The following is a 22,674-nucleotide window of genomic DNA, read 5'->3' on the forward strand; positions in this document are numbered from 1 at the left end:
GTGAAACATCTGGCTGGCACAACACAGGGGCAGAAGAAAAATGACGCTTCAACTCCTGAAAAGCCTCTACAGCCGCAGAGGACCAATTGACCACACCAGCACCTTTCTTGGTCAAATCAGTCAACGGTTTAGCAACACTAGAAAAGTTAGCGATGAAGCGACGGTAAAAATTAGCAAAGCCCAGGAACTTCTGCAGGCTCTTCACAGATGTCGGCTGAGTCCAATCATAAATGGCCTGAACTTTAACAGGGTCCATCTCGATAGTAGAAGGGGAAAAAATGAAACCCAAAAATGAAACCTTCTGAACTCTAAAGAGACATTTTGACCCCTTCACAAACAAGGAATTCGCACGAAGGACCTGAAACACCATTCTGACCTGCTTCACATGAGACTCCCAATCATCCGAAAAGACCAAAATATCATCCAAATATACAATCATGAATCTATCCAGGTACTTTCGGAAGATGTCATGCATAAAGGACTGAAACACAGATGGAGCATTAGAAAGCCCGAATGGCATCACCAGGTACTCAAAATGGCCCTCGGGCGTATTAAATGCTGTTTTCCATTCATCGCCCTGTTTAATACGCACAAGATTATACGCCCCTCGAAGATCTATCTTGGTGAACCAACTAGCCCCCTTAATCCGAGCAAACAAATCAGACAGCAGCGGCAAAGGGTACTGAAATTTGACCATGATCTTATTAAGAAGGCGGTAATCAATACAAGGTCTCAAAGAAACATCCTTCTTGGCCACAAAAAAGAACCCTGCTCCCAACGGTGATGACGACGGGCGAATATGCCCTTTCTCCAAGGATTCCTTTATATAACTCCGCATAGCGGCGTGTTCTGGCACAGATAAATTGAACAGTCGGCCCTTAGGAAACTTACTACCAGGAATCAAATTAATAGCACAATCGCAATCCCTATGAGGAGGTAGGGCACTGGACTTGGGCTCATCAAATACATCCCGGTAATCCGACAAAAACTCAGGGACTTCAGAAGGAGTGGAAGACGAAATTGACAGCAATGGAACATCACCATGTACCCCTTTACAACCCCAGCTGGACACAGACATTGATTTCCAATCCAATACTGGATTATGGACCTGTAGCCATGGCAACCCCAAAACGACCACATCATGCAGATTATGCAAAACCAAAAAGCGAATATCCTCCTGATGTGCAGGAGCCATGCACATGGTCAATTGAGTCCAGTACTGAGGCTTATTCTTGGCCAAAGGTGTAGCATCAATACCTCTCAATGGAATAGGATACTGCAAGGGCTCCAAGAGAAAACCACAGCGCCTGGCAAACTCCAAGTCCATCAAATTCAGGGCAGCGCCTGAATCCACAAATGCCATAACAGAATAGGACGACAAAGAGCAAAGCAGAGTAACGGACAAAAGAAATTTAGACTGTACCGTACCAATGGTGGCAGACCTAGCGAACCGCTTAGTGCGCTTAGTACAATCGGAGATAGCATGAGTGGAATCACCACAGAAAAAACACAGCCCATTCCGACGTCTGTGTTCTTGCCGTTCAGCTCTGGTCAAAGTCCTATCACATTGCATAGGTTCAGGCCTATGCTCAGAGAATACCGCCAAATGGTGCACAGCTTTGCGCTCACGCAAGCGCCGATCGATCTGAATGGCCAAGGACATAGACTCATTCAGACCAGCAGGCGTGGGAAATCCCACCATGACATCCTTAAGGGCTTCAGAAAGACCCTTTCTGAAAATTGCCGCCAGGGCACACTCATTCCACTGAGTAAGCACAGACCACTTTCTAAACTTCTGACAATATACCTCCGCTTCATCCTGACCCTGACACAAAGCCAGCAAGATTTTCTCTGCCTGATCCACTGAATTTGGTTCATCATAAAGCAATCCAAGCGCCAGAAAAAACGCATCTACATCACGCAATGCAGGATCTCCTGGCGCAAGGGAAAATGCCCAGTCTTGAGGATCGCCACGTAACAAAGAAATAATGATTTTTACTTGTTGAACGGGGTCACCAGAGGAGCGAGGTTTCAAAGCAAGAAACAATTTACAATTATTTTTGAAATTCAGGAACTTAGATCTATCCCCAGAAAATAAATCAGGAATTGGAATTCTAGGCTCTAACATCGGATTCTGAACTACATAATATTGAATGCTTTGTACCCTTCCAGTGAGATGATCCACACAAGCGGACAGACCTTGAATGTCCATATCTACACCTGTGTCCTGAACCACCCAGAGGTTAAGGGGAAAAGAAAGACAAAACACACTGCAGAGAAAAAAAAATGGTCTCAGAACTTCTCTTATCCCTCTATTGAGATGCATTAACACTTTTGGCCAGCTGTACTGTTATGGACCTGGTGGTTAGGAGCACCCGGAACGACCTGATGGTTAAACTAACACAGGACAAGCTCTGGGAAGTGGGAGCTCTGCTGACCGCAGAGAAAAAAAAATGGTCTCAGAACTTCTCTTATCCCTCTATTGAGATGCATTAACACTTTTGGCCAGCTGTACTGTTATGGACCTGGTGGTTAGGAGCACCCGGAACGACCTGATGGTTAAATTAACACAGGACAAGCTCTGGGAAGTGGGAGCTCTGCTGACCGCAACCCCTAATCCTATCACACACACTAGAAATAGCCGTGGAGCGTACCTAACTCTGCCTAGATGCCTCTTCACAGCCTAAGAGCTAACTAGCCCTAGAGACAGAAAATAAAGCCTACCTTGCCTCAGAGAAATTCCCCAAAGGAAAAGGCAGCCCCCCACAAATATTGACTGTGAGTTAAGATGAAAGTCACAAACACAGAAATGAAACAGGTTTCAGCAAAGGAGGCCAGACTTACTAAACAGACAGAGGATAGGAAAGGTATCTTTGCGGTCAGCACAAAAACTACAAAAAGACCACGCAGAGTGTGCAAAAAGATCCCCGCACCGACTCACGGTGCGGAGGTGCCACTCTGCATCCCAGAGCTTCCAGCTAGCAAGGCAAAATCATGATAGCAAGCTGGACAAGAAAACTATGAACAAATAATTAACTAGCAGGGACTTAGCTTCTGCTGGAGTAGACAGGTCACCAGAAAGATCCAAGCGCGAACTGAACCAGTACAAGAACATTGACAGCTGGCATGGAGTAACGATCTGAGTGGAGTTAAATAGAGCAGCCAGCCTAAGAATAAACTAAGTCACCTGTGGAAGGAACCTCAGAACCAGCAGCTCCACTCACAGCCACCAGAGGGAGTCCATGGACAGAACTCGCCGAAGTACCTTTCATGACCACAGGAGGGAGTTCGATAACAGAATTCACAACACTTGAGGACGTGTCAGTCAGCAGCTGAGATCCGCCTCCTGATCCTCAGTGGAGGGCGGAGACAAAGGAAGCGAAACCGCCCATGAAGGAGAGAGCGGGAAAAGGACAAGGAGGGAGAAGAAGTGAGCCACGTGGGAGACACCATGGCCAGCCGCCCGGGATCGGAGTGTGGGGTCGGAGCCGAGGACTCCCCCAGCTACCCAGAGAGATACCGCAGCCAGGCGTCACCTGTTGGCCCCGACTTCCTGCAGGCCGGAGTAGATGAGCTCAGCGATCAACTCCGGCGGACGCAGCTGAGCACTGAGGCCAGGTGGAAGGAGACCGTCATCAGGGGCCTCACCAGACGTCTGTCGGCAGCCTCATCTGGTCCGGAGCAAGAAAGAAGTCCCAACGCTCCGAAGCCAGAAAGCAAGGCCGTGCCGAAAAGCGAGATACTGCAAACAGAGATGACGACGCCACAGCGCAAGGCCCCGCAGTCAGCGTTCCAGATCCCAGCGGAGACAGAGCAGGCCGGCACTGGAGGGACCGCATCTGAAGCAGGTATGAAGAACGACCCTGCCCCAGTGACAGAAGACCTACTGGTAGGCCCCATAGCAGCGCCACCTGCTGCCATGACTAAGACTAACTCTGAACTGACAAATCCTAATACTACTACCACAGTGGGCATTATTGCCGCTACTGAACCTACTACCAAAATTGACATTCGAACCCAGATTATACCTGAAAAACCGATTAGTGACATTGATACCGCATCGGATGAAAAGTCGAACACAGATCTTCCCAGGCCAGGAAGTGTTCACTACCGACTGATGTCTTGCAACCTACTATAGCAATAAACCTCGAAACCCTGAATATGTAAATAGTTAACTGTCTGTTTCCTGCTCATTGCTGCTTAAAACCCGTTTAGGGTTAATTCTTAAAGGGATCCCTTTGTTCACCCGGGATCCCTATTGTTTTACGTTTTTGTACAAGTTCATCATTGTTTCAAGAGACTACCGAATCATGGACGGTGAATGATTCACAAACTGGTTTTGTAAAAAGTTTGCACCTTCTTAAAGGTGCTCCCTACTGGTTTTACAAGGAAAGAAGACTTTGCGAAGAAACTATTCCTGATGACGACGTGAAAGTTTCTCTTGTCTTAAAGTTTATGACAGACTTGTTGATTGATTGCACTACCTCAGAAAAGACTGGTTTGTTCTCTTAAAGGGAATGTTTACTTGTTGCACTTTGATAATATTGCCTTAAGTAGTAAGATAGCAATAATGTTTACGTAGTAGATAACATGTAGCTAGATAGCTAGTAAGTGAACCCGTAGGGGTTAGTGCGTCCTCCTGAAAATCACAGAGAGATGGTTGCTGTGAACCTAGAAGAAGAGATGCAGTAGGCCCAGACAAGTACCTAGGCGGTCCTGCATATGTGAAGTCGAAGAAGTAAAGAGAATGTTAGCTTTGAACCATAGTATTTTATAGTAGGCCTTTAGTGGGTTCAGCCTATACGCCCTTAAAGGAAAAGTTAAATTATTGTTCAACGATTTGCACTTAGTAGAATACCCAGCTGGGTAAAGGAAATTATTTATAGTCAGTAAGTTAGGATGTTATTTAAAATGTTTCAATATGTTTCTGTTTGTAACGTTAAAGTGACCTCACCTCCCATAAAGGGAAGCATTGTTATATTTACTTATTCATAGCATTTTAAAATTTTGTATGTCTTTTTTCTAACATGTATTGTTGTTCTTCTTTTCCCAGTCCGAGAGAACTGGATTTAACCGGGGGGGGGGGGGGGGGGGGTCAGTCCTGCACGGTTTTGATTTTTTACTTTTTTTGTCTCAGGACTTTTCAGCACAAAAAGTTGCAGGAATTTTAAAAATTTTGTGCAAAAACTTTCAGACACGCATGATATTACTATTTCCGTAGACCTAATTTAAGAAGGCTGAAAACACTTCAACAATATGTGATTAGCATAATCTATTATAGTAAGGTGCCATATAGATAAGAAGTGATGAAAGACAAAGTACAAGTAAAAGAATATCTTTATTAAATAACAATATTAAAAAAAACTTTTTGAAAAAGACAGGGCAAGAGCAGCGCCTCCAAATGTTGGGGAAAGGGCCCAGCAGCAAGTACTGATAAAGTGCACAGTAAGATACAATATAATCATATGATAATACAAGCACCACACGTAAAAGGAGCGGGCAGTAGTGTAACTCCTAGATTCAAATGAGAGTTGGTCAGGGTAGCTTTAATGGTTGGGGGAGAATGCGATGATGTGGCATGTAGTAATGAGTTGGTGGCCATTGGCGTTCTGTATAGGTTGGTACTGACCATACATTCTGCAGACACACCTACCTTGAGGTCGAGAAAATCGAGTTCCCTTCCAAATTTATAGGTTAAAGTGATGTTGAGACTGTTTTGTTAAGTTTTGCCATTAAAGTGTGGAGAGTGTTCACTGTCCATTCGCACACAAACCAAATATCATCGATGTACCTTATCCATCCTTGTACCCATTGTATTTCCGTGATGGTGTCTAAAAGATTTCTCTGTCCCATGCCCTTAAAAGGTTGGCATAGTAGGGGGCACAGGAGGACCCATAGCCGTGCCCTAAAGGTTGGCATAGTAGGGGGCACAGGAGGCCCCCATAGCCGTGCCCTGAGTTTGTAGGTAAATATGTCTTTTACAAGTAAAAATATTATGCTTTAAAACAAATTGGAACAAAATATGATATGATTTTATTAATTTTTTTGACCCTTGGATCTTGTTCTATAAACAATTTTGTATTTATTCCACATTTATTAGTAATTGTTATTCCCTTGTTACCCTTCCCCCAACCCCTTCTTCACCCCTCCACACCTCTTCCCCTTACATTCACTTACCCCAGTCTCCCCTCACACCTCCCACTCATGACCATCACATTGGCATGTACATATACACACATTTAACAACCCCCCTGAAACATCTCCCCCCCAAACTTCCCCTTCCCCCACATACAGTGCTTTGTGAAAGTATTCGACCCCTTGGAACTTTTCAACCTTTTCTCACATATCATGCTTCAAACATAAAGAAACCAAATGTTAATTTTTGGTGAAGAATCAACAACAAGTGGAACACAATTGTGAAGCTGAACGAAATTGTGAAACGAAATTTATTGGTTAATTTAAATTTTTGTGGAAATTCAAAAACTGAAAAGTGGGGTGTGCAATATTATTCGGCCCCTTTAACTTAACACTTTGTTGCGCCACCTTTTGCTGCGATTACAGCTGTAAATCTCTTGGGGTATGTCTCTATCAGTTTTGTACATCGAGAGACTGAAATTCTTGCCCATTCTTCCAAACAGCTCGAGCTCAGTGAGGTTTGATGGAGATCGTTTGTGAACAGCAGTTTTCAGCTCTTTCCACAGATTCTCGATTGGATTGAAGTCTGGACTTTGACTTGGCCATTCTAACATCTGGATACGTTTATTGGTGAACCATTCCATTGTAGATTTTGCTTTATGTTAGGGATCATTGTCTTGTTGGAAGACAACTCTCCGTCCCAGTCTCAGGTCTTTTGCAGACTCCAACAGGTTTTATTCAAGAATAGTCCTGGTATTTGGCTCCATCCATCTTCCTATCAATTTTAACCATCTTCCCTGTCCCTGCTGAAGAAAAGCAGGCCCAAACCATGATGCTGCCACCACCATGTTTGACAGTGGGGGTGGTGTGTTCAGGGTGATGAGCTGTGTTGCCTTTACACCAAACATATCGTTTGGCTTTGTTGCCAAAAAATTCGATTTTGGTTTCATCTGACCAGAGCACCTTCCTCCACATGTTTGGTGTGTCTCCCAGGTGGCTTGTTGCAAATGACAGTTTTTATGGATAACTTTGAGAAATGGCTTTCTCCTTGCCACTCTTCCATAAAGGCCAGATTTGTGCAGTATACGACTGATTGTTGTCTTATGGACAGACTGTCCACCTCAGCTGTAGATCTCTGCAGTTCATCCAGAGTGATCATGGGCCTCTTGGCTGCATCTCTGATCAGTCTTCTTCTTGTTTGAGATGAAAGTTTAGAGGGACGGCCGGGTCTTGGTAGATTTGCAGTGGTATGATACTCCTTCCATTTCAATATGATCACTTGCACAATGCTCCTTGGGATGTTTAAAGTTTTGGAAATCATTTTGCATCCAAATCCGTCTTTAAACTTCTCCACAACAATATCACGGACCTGCCTGTTGTGTTCCTTGGTCTTCATGATGCTCTCTGTGCTTCAAACAGAACCATGAGGCTAAGTGCACACGTTGCAGAATTGCCGTGGAAATTTCCATGGCAATTCTGCAACTCCTGCCGCGGGTATATCGCATGCGGAATTGGCATGTGCTTTCCCGCTAAACACTAGCATTTTGCTAGCGTTTTGCAAGCATAATTAGCTTGGAAAATTGATTGACAGGTTGGTCGCACTTGTCAAACATAGTGTTTGACAAGAGTGACCAACTTTTTACTATTGATGCTGCCTATGCAGCATCAATAGTGAAAGACAGAGTGTTAAAAATAATTTAAAAAAAATAATAAATCGTGATATTCTCACCTTCTGGCATCCCACGCAGCTTTCCCGCTCCTCGCGATGCTCCGGTAGCAGTAATGCTTTGCGGCATGATGCCAGATAACGTACGGTCTTGCGAGACCGCTACATCATCACAGGTAATTTTCGCAATGCATTACTGGGACCAGAGTGTCGCGAGGATCGGGAAAGCTGTGTGTGACGCCGGAAGGTGAGAATATCATGATTTGTTATTTTAATTCTTTTTTTTTTTTTAACAATTGTATGGTTCCCAGGGCTGGGAGGAGAGTCTCCTCTCCTCCACCCTGGGTACCAAACCGCACATGATCCGCTTACTTCCCGCATGGTGGGCATAGCCACATGCGGAAAATAAGCGGATCAATGCATTCCTATGTGTGCGGAATCCCCACGATTCCGCACAAAGAATGAACATGTTGCTTTTTTTTCCGGAATGCGATTCCGCCTCGGAAAAAAACGCAGCATGTGCACAAAAATTGCGGATTGCATTCTAAAAATAGGATGCTTAATGTGAGCGGTTTTTTATAGCGAAAAAAGCGCAAAAAAAAATTAACGTGTGCACACAGCCTGAGACTATCATAGAGCAGGTGCATTTATACGGAGACTTGATTACACACAGGTGGATTATATTTATCATCATTAGGCATTTAGGACAACATTGGATCATTCAGAGACCCACAATGAACTTCTGGAGTGAGTTTGCTGCACTGAAAGTAAAGGGGCCGAATAATTTTCAGTTTTTGAATTTCCACAAAAATTTAAAATAACCAATAAATTTCGTTCAACTTCACAATTGTGTTCCACTTGTTGTTGATTCTTCACCAAAAATTTACATTTGGTATCTTTATGTTTGAAGCATGATATGAGGGAAAAGGTTGAAAAGTTCCAGGGGGCCGAATACTTTCACAAGGCACTGTAGTAATTTTTCCCAATCCCACCAAATTATTTATTTATTCTAGCATTTAACTGATTGTAGCATTTCAACCCTTTCACTATGCCTCTTTATGTATTTATCATCAATATTTTTACCATATTTTTGCATTTTTAGTCGTCACTTTATTTATGGTGGCATTTTTTTAACTTTCCCATGATCCTGTCCCTCTGTGAATGCCCGGCCAAACTTTCTTTCCCCTCCGCCTTCCAACTCCTTTTCCTGGTGGTCTACTGCGCATGCGCCGGACCTGAACTCTTGACCTTGACCTCCGGAAGTGCTCGTTCACATGACCGCAGTGTGTTCCACTGCGTGTCACGGAGCGCAATTCCGAACGTCCCTTTGGTAATAGGGGGCGGTTTCCGGCATGCGCACGCTACATGAGTCCCCGGGGAACAGCCCTACATCAAACAATATCCAATGAGCACCACGCACCTTCCTATTTCTACCTCCTTTAACACCTATATACCTGTCACGCCCCCTGAAGAAGCAATTTAGCGAAACGGCGCTCGTCAGGCGAGGGGATTGCTAGCAGCAGCTACCCTCACTGCACTGTCTCGCAGTACCGGTTCTTCAGCAGCTAATTAACCATTATTACTCAAGGGGAGGGGAGTGACTGCAGTACATTTGCATATGCAATGTGCAAAGTCGTAATTGATGTATCACCCGAAAACACCTGGAAGTCCCAAACCTAGTTCATAGCAACGCACATAAAAAAAATAAAACAGGCAAGCAGATATAAAACAGGATTTAGAAAAAGGTGCAAATTAAAATAAAGAATAAAGCACAAATGAAAAATAAGCAAAAAAAAACAACAAACAAACAAAAAGTAGACCAAAAAAGGTGCAAATGCAAACGGATCCAAACTTTCAGCCGTGATTTTAATGTTCTCCATCTGAACACTAGGTGGCACAGTAACAAAAAGTACCTGCTACAGAAAGTATGAATGACATGTATATCACCAGGGAAGACATATATAGCGGTATAATGTAAGACATGTGTTTTCGGTTTGTTATGGAAACCTTGTATCCATGTGTCAGTTCTATTGTAAATACACATACAAAGGAAAGTTACTATAGCATATCTTGCTTTACATAGTTAGAAAATCTGAATCATTGATTATACATATGACCCTTTCATCACACCCCAAAATGGATACAACCCAATACAGACCACTAAAAATATAGTCTCCTAAAATAAATGTATCTCCCTGAATAAATAAATAAATACAGACCTCCAGTTGTACATACCGTAAACCACATGCTCTATTTAAATAGATGAAAACCCTCCCTATACAGATCTCATATCAGCCAGTTGCCCCGATACTCCAGAGGACACTTCATATACTGGCGAAACGTGTGATAAGTGGGAAGCTGTGTCTTGGAGTTGTCTTTTAATAAACGTGCTGCTCTCTAATTATAAAGTGATGTGAACAACAGACACGTCATAGAATATACCCCTTAACGCTCCATGAAGTATACATCCATCATGAGCTTTGGGAAATTAATGGTGGATTAGATGACAATGAAGCTTAATGGAGAACTGTATGGCAGAGGAGAAGAGGGGTCAAATGTGTAAAGGGAAGTAGGGAGACAGTTAAAGGGGAACTATACTTTCAAGTAACTTTTCATAATTAGTATCGTGTGTGTATATGGGAATAACACTATTTCAGGCCTTTAACTAGTCAGCGTGTTTTCAACAAACCTTACATAAACCAATAGTGCGAGCAATTAGAAGAAACTTTGTAATATATCTGATTACAGACTTTTGCTTCTTTCTTCACTTATGAGCCATTTCTTTTCCTCCTCCCGCCTCCTGAAATCACCACCATTGAAACCAAAGACAGCTCAGATCCATAGCAGCACAGTGATGTGTTAGATTATACCTCCTTTTATACTCTATGAAAGATGGAGGAGCGAGAGAGTGAGAAAACAGAGGCGGACAAGCAAGGCTGTTAGGGAGTGATTTAGCTTATCTCAGAGATGAATTCACAGCCACATTGCTTAGTACTGCCGTATAATCTCCTCCATGTTGCTGCTGCTACTTCTGAACTTGCAAGTAAGGAATCCCAATGTTTCTGCATAAGGTATGCTCAATAGAAATGATATAATGGCCATAAATGATGTTATCTCTCATGTATACACAGAACACAGCTCATTCTGAAAAGTTACCTGACTTATTGTTATACATACAGGTGGCGCACATGGTTCGTGGACCTACTGTGCCACAGACTGGACCTACTCTGGAGGGGCGTGACTAAGCAGCTAGCTTGGTGTTCACTGGAGCCTCTAGTGGTGAGGTCAGGCATGTGCTGCAGGTAGCTGTCAGGTACCACTCCACATCCGGCAGTAGCAGCTGGCCCCAGGGTGTAAGTCGATTTACTCAGATTTCTAGACAGGGCAGGACAGCCAGGGCAGGAAGGGTTCAGTCTGTGTAGTCACCAGATAGCAGACGGGACAGCCACAGGAACAGGTTCAGACTATGCCAACAGGATGTCCATAGGGATAGGTTCAGACTGTGCCAACAGGATGGCCATAGGGACAGGTTCAGACTATGCCAACAGGACGGCCACAGGGACAGGTTCAGACTATGCCAACAGGACGTCAATAGGGATAGGTTCAGACTGTGCCAACAGGATGGCCACAGGGACAGGTTCAGAATGTGCTAACAAGACGGCTGCAGGGTCAGGTTCACACTGTGCCAACATGACGGCGGCAGAGACAGGTTCAGAATGTGCTAACAACATGGCTGCAGTGACAGGTTCGCACTGTGCCAACAGGATGGCCATAGGGACAGGTTCAGAATGTGCTAACAAGACGGCCATAGGGACAGGTTCAGAATGTGCTAACAAGACGGCCATAGGGACAGGTTCACACTGTGCCGACAAGATGGCCATAGGGACAGGTTCACACTGTGCCGACAAGATGGCCATAGGGACAGGTTCACACTGTGCCGACAAGATGGCCATAGGGACAGGTTCAGAATGTGCCGACAAGATGGCTGCAGTGACAGGTTCACACTGTGCCGACAGGATGGCCACAGGGACAGGTTGAGACTCTGCTGACAAGATGGCCGCAGGGACAGTTTTAGACTTTGCTGACAAGACGGCCACATGGACAGGTTCACACTGTGCCGACAGGATGGCCACAGCGACAGGCTCAGAATTTGCCGACAAGACGGCTGCAGTGACAGGTTCAGACTGTGCCGAGAGGATGCCCACAGGGACAGGTTCAGGCTATGCCAAAAGGAGGGCCACAGGGACAGGTTCAGATACACTGGTCTCAGCAAACAGGTCAGGTATGGCCAATGCAGTTTCAGGGTCCGGACACCGCCAAAGCAGACACAGGAACAAGGACTAACTATACTGGAGCAATAGGACACAGGATACCGGACTGGCCACACTGGGACCAGGTGTTAATGTTCAAGCACTGACCAGACCGGGACCAGGGGACCTCACAACCCACTAGTAGTAGACCTTACTAGCTAATGATTCACTATGTTGCTCAGCGACTCCTTAGGGAAGAGGAAGTCTTTTATACAATATGCCTCCCAGCTATTGGCTGGGAGCCATCTTGCAGGTGTATTACATTATACTAAAGGCCTCTCAGCAACAAGCAGAGGGTATTTAGTATATGCACGTGGGAACAAGCCTACTAGGTGCGCCACTGGAAACTGCGGCGTGCAAACCAGCAAACAAGAGGGACACGCCAGGAGTCCATGCCGCGAGGTTGTGCAGTGAGTAAGCTGATGCTCCTGGAGGGGGAAGGTGACACCATGCTGGGGCGCAGGCAGTAGCACTACACTTATATCCTGGATTTGTCACAAGTTCTCCCCTCCCAGGCTTTATCTCTCATTTTCTCTCTGATGGGTTGATACTAGCTGCTATGTCTCCAATACAATGAACACACAGAAACAATGATTACAACTGTTTTCCTCTTGGCATCACACAGAGAAAAGCAGCAAAAGCACGGATGAAATTATACAGTACAACTGAGCTGTGTGGCTGTGAATCCAGCACTGAGATACGCTAGCTAGAATCTGCTGCTGCACCATATGTTTCTCTGCTCATCAATCCTTATCCCTTTTCCATGGAGTTTAAGAAGAGCTGTAATCTGGCACCTCACTCTGCTGGCAGTCCATCTTGTTGTTTTGCAAAGCAGCTCATATGTGGAGAAAGAAGCAGAAATAAAAATATATTAAAACATTCCGTATATTCCCTCATACTATTCATTTATGCAAAGGTTACAAGTATGATTCCAATGTAAGTTTTGGTGCAATTAAACTTTGAGGTGGGCTTTGTAATATAAAAATATCATGCTTCGTGTCTTACCTTTTGTCACCAGCGGAGAAGAACACTTGCCTGCTTGCCCTGGGTTTGGAGTATGGGAATGGTTTTGTTTCTCTTACTGGTCATGGTTCACAGTTAAAAGAATAAACATGGGCATTTCTATGTTAAAAAAACAACATCTTGCTTTTCCTATGCTCAGGTTTCTGAGCTTTTTTTACCACTTCAAGTAGTTAAAGAAGTGACCTGACCATTCTTCAGGCGGCTTCTCCTCAGAAGACACTCTGTACTTTACAACAGACGTTAATGGGAAGACTCAAAAGACGCCTGAGCGTAATTTCAAGTGTTTTTACAAGGTTTTCATGTCAGAAACCGCTAGATGTTTCTTGATTGTTAAATTTAAAAAAAATAACTGAAAAACAGCAGTACAAAAGTGAGACCAAAACACTGGAAAAATGCTCCAACGCTCAAGAAACAATCCATGACCCTGGTAATGTCGAGCGATTGGGGTAACGGGGAAACACCCCATCTTACTTAACTTGTACATACCTCCGTTTGCCAACCCCATTGCCCACCAATAACACACTTACAACATATTCTTTGGAATAGTATCGGCCACAGCAGCCTTTTTATTTATTTAACATAAAACAAACATTGAATATATAAAAAACACCAATCATTAAAACTGTGAAGGAGTCCTTGGAGCTCCCAAGAATCTGGTGACCAACACAGCATAGCGTGACTTTATCCAAACCAAAATTACTCCCAGCCGTTACCCTACTGGCTCGGGAGCACCAAAGAACCCCATAGGGTTAACTGTTCACGCTAATATTCCAGGGGAACCGACTACCCCTGCCGGAACCCCCACCCCAGTCACCAGATCCAAAACCAATTGACCTCTAAATACAGAGGAGCCATCAGCCAATGGCTCCCCCAACCCAATTTCCACCAACTCCAAGGACTCCCCCCAGCCACCACAACGGGGGGCTTTGAACACCTCAAAGACCCAAGACCCCACCAGAACGGAACGCTATGGCCTTCTCCACACCTTCTTGCAATCCCAGTGCCCAGAAATCCATTCCGACTGCATTCAGATGGACACCATCTGCCAACCAAAAAGCCCCGTCACCTTTTTCCAATTCAAAATGGCGCACGGCAACTCCCCCATTCCGTACAACAAAAGCAGACACCGCTCTGTTTACTTTAATTCTAGCTTTGTTAAGCTTGTCCAAAGATCTCATGTTCCGCCAATGCTTACGCGGCACTATCTCGGACCAAACCACTGCCACACCCGGGTATAAAAGCCATACCCGAAGCAAATCTTGCTTAATATCCCTGATTAACTCTCTGAAGGGTCTTGCCCCCAAATCATTACCCCCCACATGCAAATCCAAAATATCAGGTGACTTATCCAAAATAACTGCCTTGTGGATTTCCTTCAGCACCTTGTTCCAGACCAAGCCCCTAAATCCGATCCATCGAACCACCGCCACCGAGCGATCGAATCCCAGCTGTCTAACCTCCGACCGCATGTCAGCTCTCAGGGCTCCCCAATGGACATAAGAATGGCCGAAAATCCACACAAGCAGTGGGGGGGAATCTGAAAAATACAAACACATGCAGTTAAACCAACGCTAAAACGACCCAGACAGCAAACCTGATGTCACCCAACACCCTACCATCAATTCCTAACATAACTACTGTGATGAGGGAACAGCCGCCATCTTGGAACAGGCATGCTATCAGATTGGCGTGACTCCATTTTGTCTCCTGGACACAGGAGTTCTCCTGGCCCCCCACCTTTGCTAATGAATAGAGTTCCTATTAGTATGCTAACGGGCTGAGCTCAGTGTAAACTGTAGACGGTATTTTAAAAGCTCACTGAGGAAACCACGCCAGCAGGGGGCTTGGAAATGCTTGGGGACTTAATTAAAACACGCATGCCAAGTGGCCACTGGATACACATCTATTATGGCAGCCCAGCCGAACCGTCTCCAACATGGAATTGTGAATTATGGACGCATCGTCCGAGGTACAGGCTCATAAAAAATATTCTCCTTACCCTAAATAAATTGTGCATCCAACAGTGTGACTCCCGTGACGGTGGAAGGTCTGAAACCCGAGATATAGGGATCGGCCTCCTACAGGGACCGAATGGGTCCAGGTTTGATCCCAGTACGACCGGCAGAACAAACCACAGGCGCTGGTACTGCCCGTGTGCTGATCCGATCATCCTGAGAGAAGTTATCCCATTTATTAGATATTGGAATAAATCTTGCAGGGAGACAGAGGGGGTGGAGATTGCTAAGCCCACCCAGCTGCAGGCAGGGGGGCTCAGCCAGGCATAAGAAGACGCTGAGGTCACTGGGAGGGACTCACTCCACAGAAGAAGATGATGATGATGACATCTTAAGGAACAGGGTATGCCAGCCAGAGGGGAGCAAGCACATGCTTTCTGGGGGCTGCCCGGCAACTAAGTTTTTGGACCTGCGGAATGCTATGCCCCCCGGCTTCCACAAGCGACCTTCGACCTGGTAAATTGACCTCCAGCTTTATACCTTTAAGCCTTGTATTATTGTTGTTATATTGTACTCTGACTGTAACTCTTGATATATTGTGATTGTATATTTCTTGTAATTATCTAGTGCGCCCTTAAGGCAATTAAATCATAAATTAATTTTGGGCTGATCCTTTTACTCTGGTTGCGAATCTTAGAATACCCAGGGTGGGTAACAGGGCAGTCTCCCCGGCGGCCATTTGCTCTAGGTGCAGTCCCTTTACTGACCTGAGAGACAAAGGGGGCGCCGGAGAGCTGGACCTGTGTAGTGACGTCACGGATTGGTGACGTGGGAGGAAGGGGTAATCCTTCACAGTGGTGGCAGCGTACGTGGGATCAGAGTAATAGTGTGCGTGGGACCCCTACTCCCAGACACTAAAGACTACCAGTGGTAACTTTCACTGCTGGGGTCTTAAGGTCAGCCCAGCACTAGACGGTCAGAGTGTAGATATAATAAGTTGTGTGCAAGGTCAGGGGTACAGCTGTGTCAGTAACCAGAGGTTCCAAAGATGGCGGAGGGCACCAGGAGTGCAGTGAGGGCGCAGGCCAGTGCTATGGCCTATGAGGAGGTGGTGGTGGACGGTACTGTTCCAGGCGAGGGGGAGCTCAGCCCAGACTCCCCAAGGAGCCAGCCACCCGTGCTTAGTCCGGCAAGGGACTACCCACCACCTACCCGCCCCAGCCTGTCCACATCAGCGGCCCTTGTTGCAGCGGCAGTAGCACGTCTCGAGGCGGGTAATGAAGACGCCTATATGAGACTCATGGCAGCTGCTGAGCGGGCAGCGGAGCAAGCAGCGGCAGAGAGAGCAGCGGAGCGCCAGCACCGACTGGAGATGGCTCAACGCGGGCTCCCGCTGGACGCCCCAGCACCGCCAGAGTCCAGGGTTTCCAAAGTCCGGGCCGAGGACTTCCCTCTGCTTGAGAAGGATGGAGACCTGGATTCCTTCTTGCTGGCCTTTGAAAGGACCTGCCTTCAACACCATCTGGCCCCGGATCAGTGGGCAAGATACCTGACCCCCCGTTTGAGGGGTAAGTCCCTGGAAGTTTTGGGGGACTTACCTGCCGGGGCGGAGCAGGACTACAGCAGCATCAAGCGGGCGCTGATCCAGCACTACAACCTCACCCCAGAGTCCTACCGCAAGAAGTTCCGGAGCCTGCAGCGGGGCCCAAAGGACACCTGGACCGACCACATGCGGGCGTTGCTGAGAGCTGCAGAGCACTGGACCTCGGGTCTAGCGCTCACCACCCGCCAGGAGGTCCAGGAACTGTTCGTCATGGAGCAGTTCTTGTGGAACTGCCCAGAGGACCTCCAGCAGTTCCTCCGTGACCGGAAACCGAAGGGGGCTTCTGCTACAGCCGCCCTGGCAGATGAGTATGCCAATAACAGGGCGCCTGAGCCGAAGAAGCCTGCCAGCAGCACCTGGAGAGGGGGTAAGCCCAATCCTGCCCCTGTTTCCCCAGCCCCCAGAGTGCAAGGGGTGTACCCCCCTGCTGCCCTCTCCAGGCCAGGCGCAGAACCCAGACGTTGTCATCACTGCAACCAGCTGGGGCACTTCAAGACAGCATGTCCCCTGCGTCTTAAGGCCCCATCCATGTCCCCGAAACCGTCCACTGTTTTATGTGTGGGAGGGGGTGGTGGGAGGTCCCTGGACAATTACCAACCCGTCACTATCGGCCGCTCAGCGGTCATGGGACTGCGGGACACAGGCGCTGAACGAACCCTGGTACGTCCTGAGGTGGTGTCCCCTCAAGACTTGGTGCCAGGGAGATCCCTGTCCGTCTCCGGAATTGGAGGCGTGGAACCGGCGCTGCCTGTCGCAAAGGTGTTTTTGGACTGGGGTGTCGGGAGGGGAATGCGGGAGGTGGGAGTAACGTCGAATATTCCTGCTAATGTATTACTTGGGACCGATTTGGGGCGGCTAGTGTCTCAGTATGTGGCCACTGAACCCCCAAGTTCGGCTCCCCAAGAATGTCATGTCTCTACTGTGAATGTTGATGTGTTGAATGTGCCTCCAACAGTGGGGGAGGGAGTGAAACCTGAGGGTACTCCATGCACTGACACCACACACACGGGGCTCACGGGGAGGACAGGTGAGGAGACTGTAGGGGAGAGCTCAGAGGTGGAGGGAGGGGCTGCTATGGGCAGTGTAGGGCCCCTAGGTGAATCCAGCCTGCTGAGTCTAGGGCCCCTGCAGGAAGAGGAACAGGCCATGGGGGGAGGAGGCGTCCCGGGAGAGGAGCCACCAGGTAAGACCCCAGGGCGGGAGTTCCCCACACCCGGGATGTCAGGAGGGCCGGGAAGTCTGCCTGACCCGGCGACTTGGTCAGGAGCCGGGGGGAAGCAGGCGCTACCCATGGACACAGTGGTCGTGGCCGCTGTCACCAGGAATGGGAGCGCCGGAGCCCAAGGAGCCTTGCAGAGGTCCGACGGCTTCCCCCTCTCTGACCAAGTGGCTGCCGAGTCAGACAGCGGCCAGGAGACAGATCCCGGGGAGCTGACGGTGGATGTGGCGGTGTTGTCCATTCTCGCCACATCGAGTCAGGGATGTCAGGAAGCGCTGGAAGCTGACGCTAGCCTGAAAGCTCTTAAGGAGCAGGCGGCACAGCCTCCCGGGGAGTCAGACCGCGAGCAGGTGGTCTGGGACCAGGGACGGCTGTACCGGGTAACGGTCCAGCAGGGTTCACCGGAGGCGTGGCCCAGGGACCGAAAGTTAGAGGCAGCCTCTGAGAGAGAGAGAGAAGGAGGAGGGGGCAGAGGCAGCCTCAGAGAGAGAGGGGAGGGGGCAGAGACAGCCTCAGAGAGAGAGGGAGGAGGAGGCAGAGACAGCCTCAGAGAGAGAGAGGAGGGGGCAGAAACAGCCTCAGAGAAAGAAGGAGGAGGGGGCAGAGACAGCCTCAGAGAGAGAGAGGAGGGGGCGGAGACAGCCTCAGAGAGAGACAGAGGAGGAGGCGGAGACAGCCTCAGGAAGAGAGGGGAGGAGGCAGAGACAGCCTCAGGAAGAGGAGGAGGGGGCAGAGACAGCCTCAGAGAGAGAGAGGAGGAGGCAGAGACAGCCTCAGAGAGAGGAGGAGGGGGCAGAGACAGCCTCAGAGAGAGAAAGGATGAGGCAGAGACAGCCTCAGAGAGAGACAGGGGAGGAGACAGCCTCAGAGAGAGAAAGGAGGAGGCAGGGACAGCCTCAGAGAGAGAAGGAGGAGGGGGCAGAGACAGCCTCAGAGAGAGACAGAGGAGGAGGCGGAGACAGCCTCAGGAAGAGAGGGGAGGAGGCAGAGCCAGCCTCAGAGAGAGACAGGGGAGGAGACAGCCTCAGAGAGAGAAAGGAGGAGGCAGGGACAGCCTCAGAGAGAGAAGGAGGAGGGGGCAGAGACAGCCTCAGAGAGAGAGAGGAGGGGGCGGAGACAGCCTCGGAGAGAGACAGAGGGGGAGGCAGGGACAGCCTCGGAGAGAGAGAGAGGAGGAGGCCGAGACAGCCTCAGAGAGAGACAGCGGAGGAGGCGGAGGCAGCCTCAGAGAGAGAGAGGAGGGGGCAGAGACAGCCTCAGAGAAAGAAGGAGGAGGGGGCAGAGACAGCCTCAGAGAGAGAAAGGAGGAGGCAGGGACAGCCTCAGAGAGAGAAGGAGGAGGGGGCAGAGACAGCCTCAGAGAGAGAGAGGAGGGGGCAGAGACAGCCTCAGAGAAAGAAGGAGGAGGGGGCAGAGACAGCCTCAGAGAGAGAGAGGAGGGGGCGGAGACAGCCTTGGAGAGAGACAGGGGGGGAGACAGAGTCAGCCTCAGAGAGAGGAGGGGGCAGAGACAGCCTCAGAGAGAGACAGGGAAGGAGGCAGAGACAGCCTCAGAAAGAGGGGAGAGGCAGAGACAGCCTCAGAGAGAGAGAGAGGAGGGACAGAGTCAGCCTCAGAGAGGAGGAGGCAGGGACAGGCTCAGGGAGAAAGTGGCAGAGACCATGGTAATGCTGATGGGTTGTCCCAGCAAGGAGAAGGTGTGGAAGGGCGCATGGGGGAACACAGGAATGTGATGCCCCCTAGCGCCCTCTAAAGCAGGGAGGTGTGATGAGGGAACAGCCGCCATCTTGGAACAGGCATGCTATCAGATTGGCGTGACTCCATTTTGTCTCCTGGACACAGGAGTTCTCCTGGCCCCCCACCTTTGCTAATGAATAGAGTTCCTATTAGTATGCTAACGGGCTGAGCTCAGTGTAAACTGTAGACGGTATTTTAAAAGCTCACTGAGGAAACCACGCCAGCAGGGGGCTTGGAAATGCTTGGGGACTTAATTAAAACACGCATGCCAAGTGGCCACTGGATACACATCTATTATGGCAGCCCAGCCGAACCGTCTCCAACATGGAATTGTGAATTATGGACGCATCGTCCGAGGTACAGGCTCATAAAAAATATTCTCCTTACCCTAAATAAATTGTGCATCCAACAGTGTGACTCCCGTGACGGTGGAAGGTCTGAAACCCGAGATATAGGGATCAGCCTCCTACAGGGACCGAATGGGTCCAGGTTTGATCCCAGTACGACCGGCAGAACAAACCACAGGCGCTGGTACTGCCCGTGTGCTGATCCGATCATCCTGAGAGAAGTTATCCCATTTATTAGATATTGGAATAAATCTTGCAGGGAGACAGAGGGGGTGGAGATTGCTAAGCCCACCCAGCTGCAGGCAGGGGGGCTCAGCCAGGCATAAGAAGACGCTGAGGTCACTGGGAGGGACTCACTCCACAGAAGAAGATGATGATGATGACATCTTAAGGAACAGGGTATGCCAGCCAGAGGGGAGCAAGCACATGCTTTCTGGGGGCTGCCCGGCAACTAAGTTTTTGGACCTGCGGAATGCTATGCCCCCCGGCTTCCACAAGCGACCTTCGACCTGGTAAATTGACCTCCAGCTTTATACCTTTAAGCCTTGTATTATTGTTGTTATATTGTACTCTGACTGTAACTCTTGATATATTGTGATTGTATATTTCTTGTAATTATCTAGTGCGCCCTTAAGGCAATTAAATCATAAATTAATTTTGGGCTGATCCTTTTACTCTGGTTGCGAATCTTAGAATACCCAGGGTGGGTAACAGGGCAGTCTCCCCGGCGGCCATTTGCTCTAGGTGCAGTCCCTTTACTGACCTGAGAGACAAAGGGGGCGCCGGAGAGCTGGACCTGTGTAGTGACGTCACGGATTGGTGACGTGGGAGGAAGGGGTAATCCTTCACAACTACGATATCTGTTAGACTTCCATCTACCAATGTGCTTGATGACCTCAGAATCCAGACCCCCTTCCGCTGCAGCGGTTGCTGCCCCAATCCGAAACGAATGAGGAGCGAATCGAGAGTCATCTAGACCTAAGGCTCTAATCGCCCTTTTAAAGACCATATGAAACTGATATTGCGACAGCGAGGAACCGTCCCCGTGGCAGAGCAACGAACCCGCCCTGGACGAACCCCGTCCCCAAAAAACTCTCAAACAATCAACTGGGCACATTCTTGAACCACTAACTGAGCCGAGCACAATCTTCTTACCTCGACCCGCCTGATCCGTCTTAGATCGACGTAATCAAAATTCCACACGCCCGTCATACAAAATTACGTCGCGTGCCAAAATGCCCCCACTACTCTCTTATTGGGAGACACTAACTCTCCAATTCTCATGGCGCCGAAAAAGGCCAAAGAAAACGCCAGTCTGAACAAACAGTGTTCAAATTCCGACTCACAACACTCACCTAACACCTCGCCTAACCGCTCCAACATCACGAAAGAAATTGGACGCCGAGAATCCAAACGATTATACTGTCTGCGAAAACCCTTAACTGCCTGTTTTACCAGGAACACTTTTGATAAATCCCGCTGTCCTCTTAGCTTAAAACCAAAAGCTAAAGCAGCTAACAAACGCGACGCTTTAGACCAGGACCAACCTTCAGAAAACCCCAGGCTCAACCATGACAACAAGACCCCCACCTGTCCATCAGGATCACCCTCACCATGGTGAAAAGACAACTCTCTTTCCCATAACAACCAAGCCGCCTGATAAGCCTCCCACGTCTTGGGAGCCAACGACGATCTTATCAGATCTTCTGCGTCCCGGATACCACTAGCCAAAGTTCCGCCGGGCATTCCAAACCGCTGCTCTCCGCTTCTGGAGCCAAGGACCGAAAACGGTCGAACTGGAAACGAGAAAGAGAATCAGCTATTGAATTACACACCCCAGGCACATGAGTAGCCGTAACCTGAGAATTCAACTCCAAACAACAAAGAACCAGCTGTCTCAACACTTTTACCACCGGAGGTGACGATGCAGTGAGACCATTAACCGCACACACCACCCCCATATTATCACAGTTGAAACGAATGCGCCTGTTACGGAATTCCTGCTTCCACAAATGCACTGCCACCAAATTAGGAAAAATTTCCAATAACGCAACATTACGCACCAACCCTTCCGAGAACCATTCCGCCGGCCAAGGTGCCGCACACCACTGCCCTCGAAAGTACGCTCCGAAACCACTGCTGCCAGCCGCGTCCGTGAACAAATCCAACGAGTCATTGCCCACAACCTCCTCCATCACCAATGAACGACAATTGTAAGTTTCCAAAAAGGTGCTCCATACCGCCAAATCCTCTTTTAAATCAGCTGATAACCGCACAAAATGATGCGGGGCTCGAACACCCGCAGTAGCACTTGCCAGCCGTCTGGAGAAAACTCTCCCCATCGGCATCACCCTGCACGCAAAATTGAGTTTTCCCAACAATGACTGCAGATCCCGCAATGACAATTTTTTCACCCGACGCGCTCTGACCAAATCCTGGCGAAGCCCCTCAATCTTTTCAACAGGCAGCCGAAACTCCCACTCCACAGTATCAATGACAATGCCCAGAAAACTCAAGCACGTGCACGGGCCTTCCGTTTTATCAGGAGCCAACTGTACTGCAAACCGCTCCGCCACCCATTCCACTGCCTTCAGAAGCCTATGGCAACGATCAGACCCAGCCGGGCCCACACACAAGAAATCATCCAGATAGTGTATCACCGAATCACAATCTGACACG

Source organism: Ranitomeya imitator, chromosome 4, assembly GCF_032444005.1.
Source record: "Ranitomeya imitator isolate aRanImi1 chromosome 4, aRanImi1.pri, whole genome shotgun sequence".
Lineage (NCBI taxonomy): Eukaryota > Metazoa > Chordata > Amphibia > Anura > Dendrobatidae > Ranitomeya > Ranitomeya imitator.